The sequence below is a fragment of the Protopterus annectens genome, chromosome 10.part0 (genome assembly GCF_019279795.1).
Source record: "Protopterus annectens isolate FY-2018-M chromosome 10.part0, PAN1.0, whole genome shotgun sequence".
In the NCBI taxonomy this organism is placed as follows: domain Eukaryota; kingdom Metazoa; phylum Chordata; order Ceratodontiformes; family Protopteridae; genus Protopterus; species Protopterus annectens.
The window spans coordinates 1,606,438,301-1,606,452,822 of NC_056744.1; positions in this window are offsets into that span (position 1 = coordinate 1,606,438,301).

Genomic DNA, 14,522 nt, shown 5'->3' on the forward strand with positions numbered 1-14,522 from the left:
GGGTAAATAGAATAAGAAAGGAATTCACAAAGTTATAGGTATAACACACAGTCAGGGCAGAATGCGGGGTAAATAGAATAAGAAAGGAATTCACAAAGTTATAGGTATAACACACAGTCAGGGCAGAATGCGGGGTAAATAGAATAAGAAAGGAATTCACAAAGTTATAGGTATAACACACAGTCAGGGCAGAATGCGGGGTAAATAGAATAAGAAAGGAATTCACAAAGTTATAGGTATAACACACAGTCAGGGCAGAATGCGGGGTAAATAGAATAAGAAAGGAATTCACAAAGTTATAGGTATAACACACAGTCAGGGCAGAATGTGAGGTAAATAGAATAAGAAAGGAATTCACAAAGTTATAGGTATAACACACAGTCAGGGCAGAATGCGGGGTAAATAGAATAAGAAAGGAATTCACAAAGTTATAGGAAAGATTGAATGTATGTTAGCTAAGAATTAATAATAAAAATGCAAGATTATGTCACTAGGTAAAACTCAGAACAAAGTGAAACTTCATGAAAGGTGGTTGCATATTATGTATAACATGGATGGCGAGGGACGTTTTGTATAATTACATATGGTAGTTGAAATGTGAAGAGTCTGTGTGAAAAAGCAGTAAGAAAAGCTCAAGAACAAATACAAATTCAGTTCTCTCAAGGTGTCTCTACCCAAATAGCAACACAAATAAAATCAAAAAATAATGTAAATGATAATTGATGCACAGTAAAATTAAGTCATCATTAAAATCTCATAATACCTTAAAATTAAGTGACATTATGTACCAAAGAAAATAAGTGAGTTTTTTTAGAGGTCTCTTGAAACTAGATGACACTAGTAATTCCCTCTGCCATGGCAGGACAGGTTCCAGAGGTATGAAATCTGGTAACAGATAGAAAATATGCCAAAAGTCCCCAACTACACACACTGGTAACCTCCAAACACATTCTGGGAAGAGGAATAAAATGGTCAAATCAAACAGTAAGGGATATAAGGGACCAATCTTATGTTGGGTTAAATAAACCAAAAAGACTTTAAAGATGATACAACAGTAAATTGTCATCCAGCACATACTCTATAGAACAAGAGTATTATGGAGACAAGTATGAGTACTCATAAATAACTGATCTGCGGTATTATGAAAAAAGCTGGGCAGTGCCAGATAGGAAAACTATTACGTCTTTCCTTATAGAACTGTAATTTAAAGAATTATAGTTCTGTAAGTTGTAGTATACCCAGTGTTGCAAGTAGAAAAAGGGAAAAAAAAGTATTCCTACTGCATCAAGACAGTTAGGGAGACTATAACGGGAATATGTTATACAGTTCTGAAGATCTCACATTATGTAACAGGTGGCTGAAAAGAAGCTGTCTAAAGAAGGCCAGCAAAAAGTTTGCAGGTTCTGCATTAAGGGACACATCCACAGAGATCAAAAGGACCTTAACATATATACCCTCTGTAAGGAAGAAGGGAGAGAAGAGACATAACTAGAAAATGTAAGTATTGCAAAATGTCTGAGTGGGCAGCATCTTTCAGGAGACAAGCCATACAAGGGCAGAGGAAATAGTTTGAGGACAGAGGAAGGACAATTCAAAGGTGTTATAAGGAAATATTTTTAAGACAGTGATATACATGTATAGAATGGCCTTCTTAATGAATACATGGAATTATAATAAAAGGCAGAATTCAAGAATATATTGGATAGCCAAAAAATGTTTTTCACTGGCTATAGGAATAAAGGACATACTAGGTAACAAAGAATTGGAGCTTCACTATTAGACAGGAAAATAAACAAATTTAATAAGCCAAGTGAGCTTTATCTAGTGAGAAATTCTTTTTCTGTATATTGAACTTTTTTCTACTAGTCAACAGTCTTGAAAGTTGACATCTCTTTTGTCAATATACATTAGTCAACAAAACAGATGGTTGACATGTGTGCAAGGCTGCAAGGCTACAATATCCCTGGGGATGAGGAAAACTAAATGCCAAGAAATGCATAACAGTATCCTTCGGTAAGTCATCCACTCCTGGTAACTATCATAACGACAACACACTCCTTACAGCTGACCCAATAGTCAGGGACTTGGGCAAACACATAGACAGTAATCTAGCCTTTGACCATTATGTGTCTACACTTGTGAGGAAATCATTTTATGTTGCGCAACTTATAAACAAAGGTATGGCATTTAGATCCAAGGACGAGTTTATTATCATGTTGTTGAAGTGTACATCATTGTAAAAGGGTTACTCAAATGTGGGTGTACTACTTTTAAAAATGTACATAATTATTTTTGAAATTATTTGTGTGAATGAAAGAAACAATTCGATAAGGAGAGCTCAATGTTTTGTATGATTGTCCATGGGTCCCTATCACTTGATCGACCATTCAAAAACTGGAAAAGCTTTTGAATGAAGATCATGGTATAGTGAGGATCAGGAAATTTGCCCTTATCCTCCCTGTAGTGCAATCTCAAAGTTGGTATATATAATTTGCAGGGGGTGTGGGGTGCAAGGGGCTTGCCCTCCTGCAAAAACATAAAAAAATGAAGATTTCTGTGTTTGTTTTTTTTTTATGTTCAAGTGTCCAGAAACTCAAACATGTTTGATAGACCCATGCAGACTTGATGATTTTGGGCTTTGTCATGATTTCAGAATTAAAGGAAATTACAAAAAAAAGTGAATGTTGACCTTCACATTATGTTATGTTTGATATTGTTACAGTTCAGAAAGTTAAAATGTGGCAAATAAACTTGATTTTTTTTTCAAAAATATGCTGTGTGATTCAGTAACATTTATTTATTTATTTATTTAAATTTGTTGACCGGGAGTGTCTGACTGGACCTAGGTCCATTTTCAGCGAAGGCCCGGGGAGAAAAGCTCCACAGTAAAATAAGCAGACAGTAGTTACATTGGATTACATAGCGATTAACAATTTAACATAGCAATTACTTACAACATATTTACAGATGAAGAACATAGTACATCAGTAGACAACTAGAATCTTTATCTGTGAAGTACATAACAGACATTAACAAATGTTACAATGAGAAGTTCCTGCTGTATAATAAGTACTAGGCTTATGAGCATCTGAGCTTGCTATAATCAAGGTAGTTAGTGGAGTGGAAAGAAAGGTAGTGGTTGAATGGGGTGGATGATATTAGAGTGGGAGTTGCAAGGGCATAGCCAGCATGTTTTTAGGTGCGCTTTTAGTAAAGTTTTGAAGTGGGTGCATGATGGTACAGAGGTAATTGTGGGTGTGAGTGAGTTCCATAATTTGGCTATGGCACAAGATAATAGTGCTTCACCAGCAGAGTTAGTGGCTTTAGTGATCTGCAAGTGATTTTTGTTGCTGGATCATAGTGGTCTGGTGGTGCGATTGGGTTGGAGTAGATTCTGGAGGGATTGGACATTTAGTGGATGGTTTACTAGTTTGTGGGCAAGTGAGAGTTGATACCACTGAAGGAGGTGAGGGAGTTCAAGCCAGCCCAGTTCAGCAAGTGAGAGACAGTGATGACTACGGTAGGATGCCCCTGTGGCGAATTTGGTGATTTTGTTGTAGCAGGTCTCTAGCTTGTTTAGATCACATTCCCTTAGGTTGGTATATATTGGAGAGGCATAAAGTAGGGTGGAGATAAGGTGGGAATTTGCTATTGAAATCTTTGCTGCTTTGGTGAGAAATTGCTTATTTCTGTATAACGCTCCTAGTTTTTTGTGGACTTTTTCATGGTCATGGATATGTGAATGTCAAATTTTAGTTTATTGTCTATTTCCACTCCTAGCAATTTGGTGTGTTCAGTTGGGTATATAGTGGTGTTGTCTTTTGCTGTGATGTTAAAGTGAGAGTTGTTTTGAGTATGTTTGGTGGGTTGGAAGATGAGTAGTTTAGTTTTGTTTGGGTTGAGTATTAACTGGGCATCGGATAACCATGTTTCAACAGAGGAAAAGGCTTCCTGTGTGACTTTTTGCAGTTTTGGTAGGGACTGGGCTGAGCAGATGATGGTCGAGTCATCTGCGTATTGTACGAGTGTGCCATGTTTGGTGGCAGAGGCTAGATTATTGGTGAAAACAGAGAAGAGTAGGGGTCCAAGGATGGATCCTTGGAGAACCCCTATGGAGACAGGTGGTTGGGGAGATATGTCATTCTGCCATACAACGGATTGTTGGCGGTCAGACAGGTAACTCTGAAACCAGTTGGTGACTGATTTTGAGAAGGATATGTTATTGAGGACAGAGATAAGTCGTTTATGTGGGACCATGTCAAATGCTTTAGATAGGTCTATTATTTTAATATGATATTAAATATATATATGATATAACATAGGTTATTATTATAACATGATATTAAACCTCAAGAAAGTCATTGTTCCATGTATTCGGCATTCATCAGAACTATCTTTGAGTACAATGCCCCCTTTGGTATGTACCTAACCAGGCATATACAACAAATGGATTATCCACAGATGTTTCTCACTAAAAGAATACAGGGCATAAGCAAAATGTCCAATGCAGGTTCTATATTGTGTCAGCAAACACTTGAAATTGCAAACGCTGTATAATCGACCCAAACACTTAGAAAATCCAAAATGCCAAACACACGGATCAGCGATCCGTAAAAAAAAAAAATCCAAACACAAAATAAAGTGGAGACTTCACCCTCACACCCCCCTACTTAAATATACCAACTCTGGCAAAGTCCCGAAAACAGCCCAGTGATTTATTTTTCCCTGGGAAAAAAATCACTGTTCTATGCTTTCAAAATTTTGACATTTCAGATAAATACTTTTGATTAAACAGCGTTCACAACTTTAAGTGTTTACTTACATAATAAGTACCCTCCAATGCAGACTGCCTCAAGGCTCTATCCCTATATTCTGTCTCCTACAGGCGGTTGAGGGAAGATCTATGCCTGGAATACAGGGCATTGTCAGACCCCACTTTGATGGCAAATAAAAGAAGCAAAGGAAAAAACAAAACCACAAACAAACTTTTAATAAGACTTTAAAAGGTTATACAAAACACAAAATAAAAACAAAACATAAGTGTCAAAATGCACTTTCACCATAAAGGCTTCATCAGGCAGATACAAACATCCAAAGCTGAGTCCATTTATACCGATAGTAAATACGTCACATGATGCTATTTAACTTGATTATGCAAAAGCCTTAAATAAGACTTTAAAGTTACCATGTCAGTAAAGCCAGGGGTAATATGAGCGCAGAACCTGGAAATCCATTTGAGTTCTTCATATTTAGTGAGGTCTTTCATGCTGCCCCCTCTTAAAGGTGTTGGTAGTGTTTTCAAAATTGCAAACTTAAAATTGTGAGTACTATCAATGTTTTATGTATTTACATAAAGAATTTGTCAGGATGTTCCTGTTTATATGTGACAGATATTGTCCTGTTCTCTCATTCAGTTTCTTGTTGGTCTTTCCTATATAATATGCATTATGTTTGCAAAGAGTGCCATAATAAATGAGATTAGAAGAGTTACAATTACCATAAACATATAGAGTAAAATCCTTTTGACTCACAGGATACTAGGTGTGCTTGTCAGTGTATATGTAGGTGCAATAAACATGGCTTTTGCATCTAAAAGTCCCTTTCTTGTTACTACTAAAGGATGGAAAAGTAAGTAGCCGTTCCTTATAACAAAGTTTATTCTTAAGATTGGCACATTTTTATTGCTAAAACTAGGTGTTTCATCTAAAACATTACTAAGTTGTGGAATAATAGAATAGGCCAATACTTGTGAATAGTTTGTTTAACACTGGATGTGTTCATATTGTATGTAAGGGTATAGGTTCGTAGGTTCATAGGTGTGTACTAGACTAATGGCTCTGGAGCCTTTACAAGTCTAGTCCATAGGATTAACCTGGCATCGTGCCACCCGACCTTAGTTCCCAGTGCCTCTGTTGAGTAGAGCCACTGGAGTGATCCCTGGGATGAATTTTCTATTTCCTATCCACTCATCAAGATTTCTCTTGAAGAGGGCCAGTGAGGTACTCTGTTTGACATGTATGGGAAGTCAATTCCATAGCATGGGCAGTCTCTGGGTTATGATCCTGCACGTTCTGTTGATTGTGGTAATGAGGTCTCTGGAGCATGTGGTGTGGAGGGATTGTGATTTCTTTAGATGTATCATTTCTAACAGAGCTGGGTCAGACATGGCTTTGTAAGTCAAGCAGAGATCACCTCTAAGTAGGCAATATGAGACAGTGAATAGTTGGAGTTTTTTGAGTCTGTCTATATAGGACAAGTGTTTAAGGCCTAGGATCCTCTTTGGGAGGTACTTTTGCAGCCTCTCCAGTTGTTGCAGCTGTCTAGTGAGGTACATGCCAAATGGGGCATTGTACCTGATCACTGGCCTGATGAGGGAAGAGTAGAGGGAGATAATGTCCTCTTTCTTCCTGGATGCAAAACCCTTAGTAATGAGATGTGCCACATAGAAGGACTTTCTGACCACAATGGCAATGTGGTGGTCAAAAAAGAGGTTGCTGTCAACCTGTGTTCCAAGATCTCTTATAACACCTTCTGTGTTCAGTGGACTACCATCGATGTGGTAATTCATGGGAAATGGGTTTTTCCCAAAGGGGATTATGACACATTTTTTGGCATTGAGTTTAAGGCCATGGTTCTGACACCAGTCATTGGTCTCGGTGAGGCCTTTCTGTAGGATGTCAATATCACTTGGGGAGTTAATAATAGCTCCCAACTTGCAATTGTCTGCGAACTATGTCAGCCAGAGTCCCTTTGTGTTGGCCTGGACTTCAGAGAAATAGATATCAAATAGGAGAGGACCCAGGACTGAACCCTGTGGGACTCCACTTGTGACTGGTCAGCAGTCTGACTTGGAGTCAGCTACTTTCACACTGTGGGTTCTATCTGTGAGCCAGTTTGAAACCCACCTAATGATATAGGAGTTGATGCCTAGCTTAGTGAGTTTTTCTATGATTCCTGAGTGGGGAATGGTATCAAAGGCCTTGGCCAGATCAAGGTAGGCTGTATGAACCACCTTGCCTTCATCCACAGCTCTGGTGACCGACTCAAAGAAGTTGACCAAGTTGAGCAGGCATGATCTACCCTTCACAAAACCAAACTGAGTGGGATCCAGAGTTTGGAGATTCCCTATATCCTTGTTTATTAGGTCCATGATGATGCGTTCCATAGCTTTGCATATCAGACTCATCAGGCTAATGGGACGATAGTTCCCAGGGTCTGTAGTCGCTCCTCCTTTGTGTAGAGGGATGACTGTAGCAGTGCACCATTTGGTAGGGACAAAGCATGTGGTGAGGCTGTGATTGAACTGGGCACACAGGTGAGGTGCCAGTTCACTCTGTAGTTCATGCAGAACACAGCCAGGGATATTGTCAGGTCCCATAGAAGTTGTATTTTTGACCTTGGACAGTGCTGTTTTAACCTGTGCAGCAGTAATACTGGGTGCCTGGCAATCTATTGGTGTTGTGATTGGTTCTTGGGGGGGAGGGGTAAAGATGGAACTGAATCTGTCGGCCAGTTTATTGGCAATATCTCGAGGCTCGGTATAGGAGGTACCGTTGTGCAGTAGCTAAGAGCAAATCTGGGTATTGCCATGAAGATTCTTTACATAACTATAGAAGACCTTGAAGTTGTCTTTACTATCTGCTGCAATTCTGTTTTCATAGCTAGCTTTAGAGGATTTGATGAGGGATTGCAACTTTTTGTTGAGGCTGATAAGGGAATTTTTCCAGTCTTGGGACTTCACCTTATTCTGAATCAGTTTACTCCTTCTGTTGTAGAGTTTGTTTATGGCAGGGGACCACCAGATTGGCTTCCCTTTTTTTGGAGGAAAGTGTCTTGGTTCTTTTGGGTATGGCGAGATCCATGCATTTGTGTACATGTTCGTACAGTGCATTGATGTATGATCCGGTGGTCATGCAACTATTCTCCATTTGCATGGATGCATTGAAGTTATCCACCTCTGTTTTTAGGAGCCCAAAATTAGCTTTGGAGAAGTTTTTCATGGTGGTTACCTTTGTGGGGGGGGGGGTGGGAGGGATGTGGATTTCCAAGGTGATTAGTTTGTGGTCTGATCTAACCAGGGAGGAGTTGACTGTTGGTGTAGAGCAATGGTCACCCATGTTAGTAATGACCAGGTCAAGCATGTTGCTACCCTCTAGTGGGGGGTAAGACTGAGCTGGTCCAGGATAATGGAATTAATGAATTCCAGGAAACGTTGGGCAAGTGCATTGGTACATGAGTAGTTTTCCCAGTTAATGGAGGGGTAATTGAAGTCGCCCAATATCAGACTGTTAAGCTGGACCCTAATTTTCTCTGGGGTGCTTAGGAACATGGAGTGTGAGTCTTGGGACATGGTTGGGGACCTACAGCAGGCTACGACCTCAATCATTGTCTTACCCAATGTTAGCTGCACCTGAAGTATCTCTAATGCATTATGTTGGGCTACCAGTCTGGAGGTGTGTGCATCCTTTATGAATATGGAAACACCACTGCCTTTGGACCTTTGGTCCAAGTTCTGGGGGCAAAAAGTGTGGAATGAGTTATAGCCTGGTTGTGCAGAGAGGCTTTCTGCTGCCTTGAACCAGGTCTCTTTTACAGCACAAATGTCGATGTTCTCCATTTCAAGGCGTGCTTCAAGCAAGTGAATTTTGAGATTTAGACTTCTAGCATTGAGCAGCATGACCCTCAGATTGCATTTGTTTGTAGTTGGTAATTTGGTCTTTGGAACACCGCCTAAAAAGGCACTATAGGAGTGGCAAGAGCCTTGGCCAGTATCCAGAAGCCGAGGGGTGACAGATGCAGGCCATATCAGGCAAAGCATTGAGGTCTATCAAACATATCATCCCAGGCGAACAGATACTGGATCCCCTTAGAATGACACCAGAAACTTAGCCAATTGTTGAAATCAATCATCTGCATCCAGGTGTTTGCTTACATTGTACAGTGAGTTCTTGTTATGAAATGCTGCAAAAAAAGGGGGGTTTATAATCTATATCTCATTTATTTTTAAGATGTCATTTTTAATGGTGTTAACATTGTTGATTTTGTAACCCACAATTGACAAGGTCATTAGCCATAGTCTGCATTTATAAAGCCGCAGTGGTACAGCGGAAGCATTGTTGCCTCACAGCAAGAGGTTCTCCTGTTCGATTCTCAGCTGGAGTGCCTTCTGTGTGGAGTCTGCATGTCCTCCCTGATGTCAAGTGGCCTCCGAAAGACATGCGTGAATGGGTGTGCCTTCGCTGAAGGTTGGGCGTTGGGCTGGCAACTTTGCACCATAAAAAATCTACTGCTAATCATTAGTGGACTGGAGTTCCGCTGTGGCGACCCCTAACTGGGAAAAGCCGAAAAGACAAACATTAGCCATAATCTGCATTTGTGTAAGCATGGTATTATGATCAGTGTTTAGTCTCGCTACCCTTGTTAGTTGATTTCTGACTATAATATTATATATATGTGAGGAGGATGCACACTAGTTCTGTGTAAGTATGTATTCCTCTTGACAGGTTTCTTATGGAGCATAGTTCCTATACCCCAGATGTAAGTCCTGCATGCATAGTGCGTGTATGTAGGTACCTATTAGCTTGTACCTCCTTCCTGTAAATACTGTGAATAATTTATTCCATTCTTTTCCTATCTTAAAAACTAAAGAAAAATTAGTTTTTTAGATGTTAAGATAGGAAAACAAGGGAATGAATATATGCAGGACATATATTTAAAGGCATTGGGAAGAGACAGTCATTGAGGGTTAGAAGACTGAATACTAACTTGCAAACTTGTAGTGAATAAATGGATAATATGTTACAAGAGTTCAAAGACAGATGGTATGACAGCAAACTCCTAGATGAAGTAACATGTAAAATGGTTAATGAGAGGTTAAGGGTAGCTAAGCCTTATTTCATGAATGGCATGAATCATAGGAATACCACAGACAAAATACAGAATTACCCTTATGTACGTTATGTCACCACCTTTAATAGGAAAACTAACAAAGTTAAGAATCTTATTTCTAGGAAGTGGGGAATTCTGCAACCATTGCCAGAACTAAAACAATATATCGGAGATAAACTTGATTTTGCCTGTAGAAATTGTTGCAACTTAAAACAGCGCCTTTGCTCTAAGGATATGAACATTGTTAACAAACCCAGACTAAATAATCAAGTTGGAACATTCCCTTGTTACAACTGCTCCTACTGTAAACTGATCTGTAGCAATAATGAATTTGTGCACCCGGTTACAGGAACGAAATATAATTTTAAATGCCTTTCAACTTGCAATAGCATTAATATAGTATACCTAGCTACCTGTTTAAAATGTCCTTGGTTCTACATAGGTAAAAGTAGTAGAAAGCTTAAAACTGCGAATTACTGAGCATAAGTCACAGATAAGGAGGCAAGTTACAATAATTCTCTTGTTAAACATATTATGGAATGTGGTTCAGAGCATACTTTCACTTTTAGAGTATTTGAATTATTATTTAAAAATCCAAGAGGAGGTGATCTTAAAAATAAACTGGATGTGAGTGGATGTAATTGGATATTGCTCTTGCAAGCTAAATGGAAACCAGGTCTAAATACTACCGTGAGTGTCAAACCAATTTTAAAGCAAAAACAGATGTGCTTAAAATGAATAAGCATTTTATTATGCTTGCTTTATTTTGAATTTTAAATGTTTTTATTAATTGATGTGTCTTTAAAGAATTTGTATATGAATTGGTTCTTGAATTTCATTGGTGGTTATGTCTTGTGATTTAATTTGAACTTACTATTTAAGGAGTTAATTGTTTTTATGCTGTACTTTAACACTAATGAAGGGAATATCCTGAAAGCTTTGTTGATGAATAAATTTGCTGGCATTTCTTAGTTCAGTGTTTTTTTTTTATTTTGCATATATTACATGCCAGATTACTGCATTCTGGATGTATATGCATCACATATTGTACACGTGAGATTACTGCATTCTTTGTAAATATGCATTTCTTGTTGTGTATCCTTGATTAACACACTGTGGTATGTGTTCTTTACATACTATACATCCCTCCCTATCAGATTCTTGGTACACATTCAATATATGTTTGGCATTCCAGACTGCAGCACTCTAGGTACATTTGCCCCACATATTCTATATTCCGAATTATTGCATTTTAGGAAATATATAACCTGTCTCTGCTTCTCCCCCGTCTCACCTTACTCATGCCTACTAACCATATCCCTGACACTGCCCCTAACCCTACACTTTAACTTAAGAAAACCACTATACCTAACAATACCACTACTCAAGACACTCAGACAGATACACATTCACCATAAACACACTACACCTATCCCCTTACCTAACCCTTACTCTAAACCTAACCAACACACACACACTCACACAAAACACACACACACACACACACACACACACACACACACACACACACACACACACACACACACACACACACACACGCACACACACACACACACACACACACACATACACACACACACACACTTATTGATCCACACTATTTAAATGCAGTCATACACTCCAAAACATTCACACACACACACACACACACACACACACACACACACACACACACGCACACACACACACACACACACACATACACACACACACACTTATTGATCCACACTATTTAAATGCAGTCATACACACACACACACACACACACACACACACACACACACACACACACACACACACACACTTATTCATCCACACTTTGTAAATGCAGTCATACACTCCAAAACGCACACACACACACACACACACACACACACACACACACACACGCACACACATATACATGCAGCCAAACAGACACACATAGACACGCAGGCACACACACACACACACACACACACACACACACACACACACACACACACACACCATTAAACCTATTTCCTTACTTACCCCTTACTCGAATCCTAGCACACAAACACTTGCATATGCTCCTACGCCAACCTCTGTACCTAATAAACACATATTTGAACTTCTGGATATCAATGAAAAACTCACTCAGCAAAGAGCAGAAGAGCTATTTATGCACCCAGACACACTGTTAAACAAATTGCAGTTTGACAGAATGTCAGATACCCCTTGGTGTTTGCGTTCTGCATATTCTATATCCCAGATTACTGCATTCTGTGTAAGTATGCATTATAGTCTACATTACATATTACTTTGCTCTGGGTAAATATGCGTTACATATTCTACATCCCAGATTATCACATTCTGGGTGCATATTTACTGAGCATTCTACATTCCACATTACCACAGTTTGGATACATACGAACTACATATTCTATATCTTAGTTAATGTATATTATTTAATATGTATTCCTGTATGTGTAATTGCTAATGTATATTATATAATGTCTGTTCATGTACATTGTTGAATGTCTGTTTAAAAGTGTTTGCAATATGGTTGGAGCTTTTTTCTCCTGGGCCTCCTCTGAAAATGTTTTTTTTTTTTTTGACTAAACCCAGCCAGACAAACATAAATAAATAAAATAAAATAAATTATATTTTACATCATGGATATTATGTTCTGAATACATACACACTACATATTGTACATGTCAGATTTCTGGATTCTGTGTACCTATATGTTAAATATTCTACAACCCAAGTTATGGCATAATAGATATGTATGTACGTGCTATGTATTCTACACCCCAGATTACATTTTAGATACAGTCACTGCAGTGGTGGTGCTGCGGTAGTGTTGTCGCCTCATAGCAAGACGTTGTCCCGTTCGATTCTCAGCTAGAGCGTCTTCTGTGTGGAGGCATACGTGAATGGGGTGTGCCTTCGTTGAAGGTTGTGCATCAGGGCTGGTAACCTGGTACGTAAAAATCCACTACCAATCATTAGTGGACCGGAGTTCCACTGTGGTGAGCCCTAACCGGGAAAAGCCGAAAGACACAAACATGTACTACATATTATACATCCCATATTACTGCATTCTGGGTACATATACACATAATAGTCTACATCGAATATTACTGCATTCTGGGTATATATGCACATAATAGTTTAAGTCCTAGATTACCACATTTTAGGGATATATGTGCTACATATTACACATCCCAGATTACCACATTTAAGTACATATGTACTACATATTATACATCCCATATTACTGCATTCTGGGTACATATACACATAATAGTCTACATCCCAGATTACCATATTTTAGGTACATATGTACTACATATTATACATCTCAGATTATCACATTTAGGCACATATGTACTACATATTATACATCACATATTCCTGCATTCTAGGTATACATACACCTAATATTCTGCATCCTATATTACTGTATGCTGAGTTCTTATTCATTGCATGTGTTACATCCCAGATTGTTACACTTGAGTACATATTCATTACACATTCAACATTTCATATTACCACACATTCTGGGTACATATGAACAACATTTTCTAAATCCGAGATTACCATAATATAGGATATATATAGCATGAAGAGTCAACATTATAGGTTAATGAATTCTGTTCTGTATATGCTGTATTGCTATATTCTATGATATATGTAGCCTGAATATTATATATTACATCTTAATGAATACTTATCAATACGTGCAATACAAATTTCCTAGAATACCACATTCTAGGTACATATGCATTGTATATTTTACATCCTTGATTACTGCATTAGAAATATATATGCACCACAAATGCCATATCCCAGATTACTACAGTCTAGGAAAATATGCAGCACATATTCTAAATTCTGAATCCTAATATAACGTATTCTGACCTGTAGCTCCTGCAGGCACAGTCCATATTCTACATCATGCATTATCACATTCTGAATACCTATGTTCTGCATGTTCTGCATTCCAGATTCCTGCATTCTGAGTTCAGCTTTCTGGATAATTATGTACCGTATGGTCCACATCCTAAATTACTACATATATTCATATATAACCTGCAGAGTGTACTTACAAATTCTGTTGTACATGTGTACAATGAAGTCTACGTTATTCCTCTCAACTGTCCAGATTTTTGCAGATTGCCCAGATTTTTGCCTCATGTTTCTGGTCCATTTTTCATAAAATCTGTGGGTTTCTGACAAATCACTGAGGCTTGAGGGCATTAAATAATGGCATACATTTAAGTTTAAGACTTTATATCTTTCACAAAATTCATGCTAACACAAATCCTGTTATTCTAGCAACTTTCTAAGTTTATAAGAGCAATATTTACATTTTGTCCCTATTTTTCGGCCTTTGCCCTCCCCCCATTATTTTAGGCTTTATCCAGATTATTTGCAGGAAAAAGGTTGAGAGGTATGGCCTGTATCGAAAATCCCTCTAGTCTGGAAATCTATGAATTACATATTTTCCATGCTAGATTTCTGTATTCTGGTTAGGTATGTCCTACACCAGATTATTTTATTCTATGTGCCTGCACTTTACATGTTCAACATATTCTACATTTAAGGTTATTGCATTTCTTTGTGCAAATGCAATACATATTCTA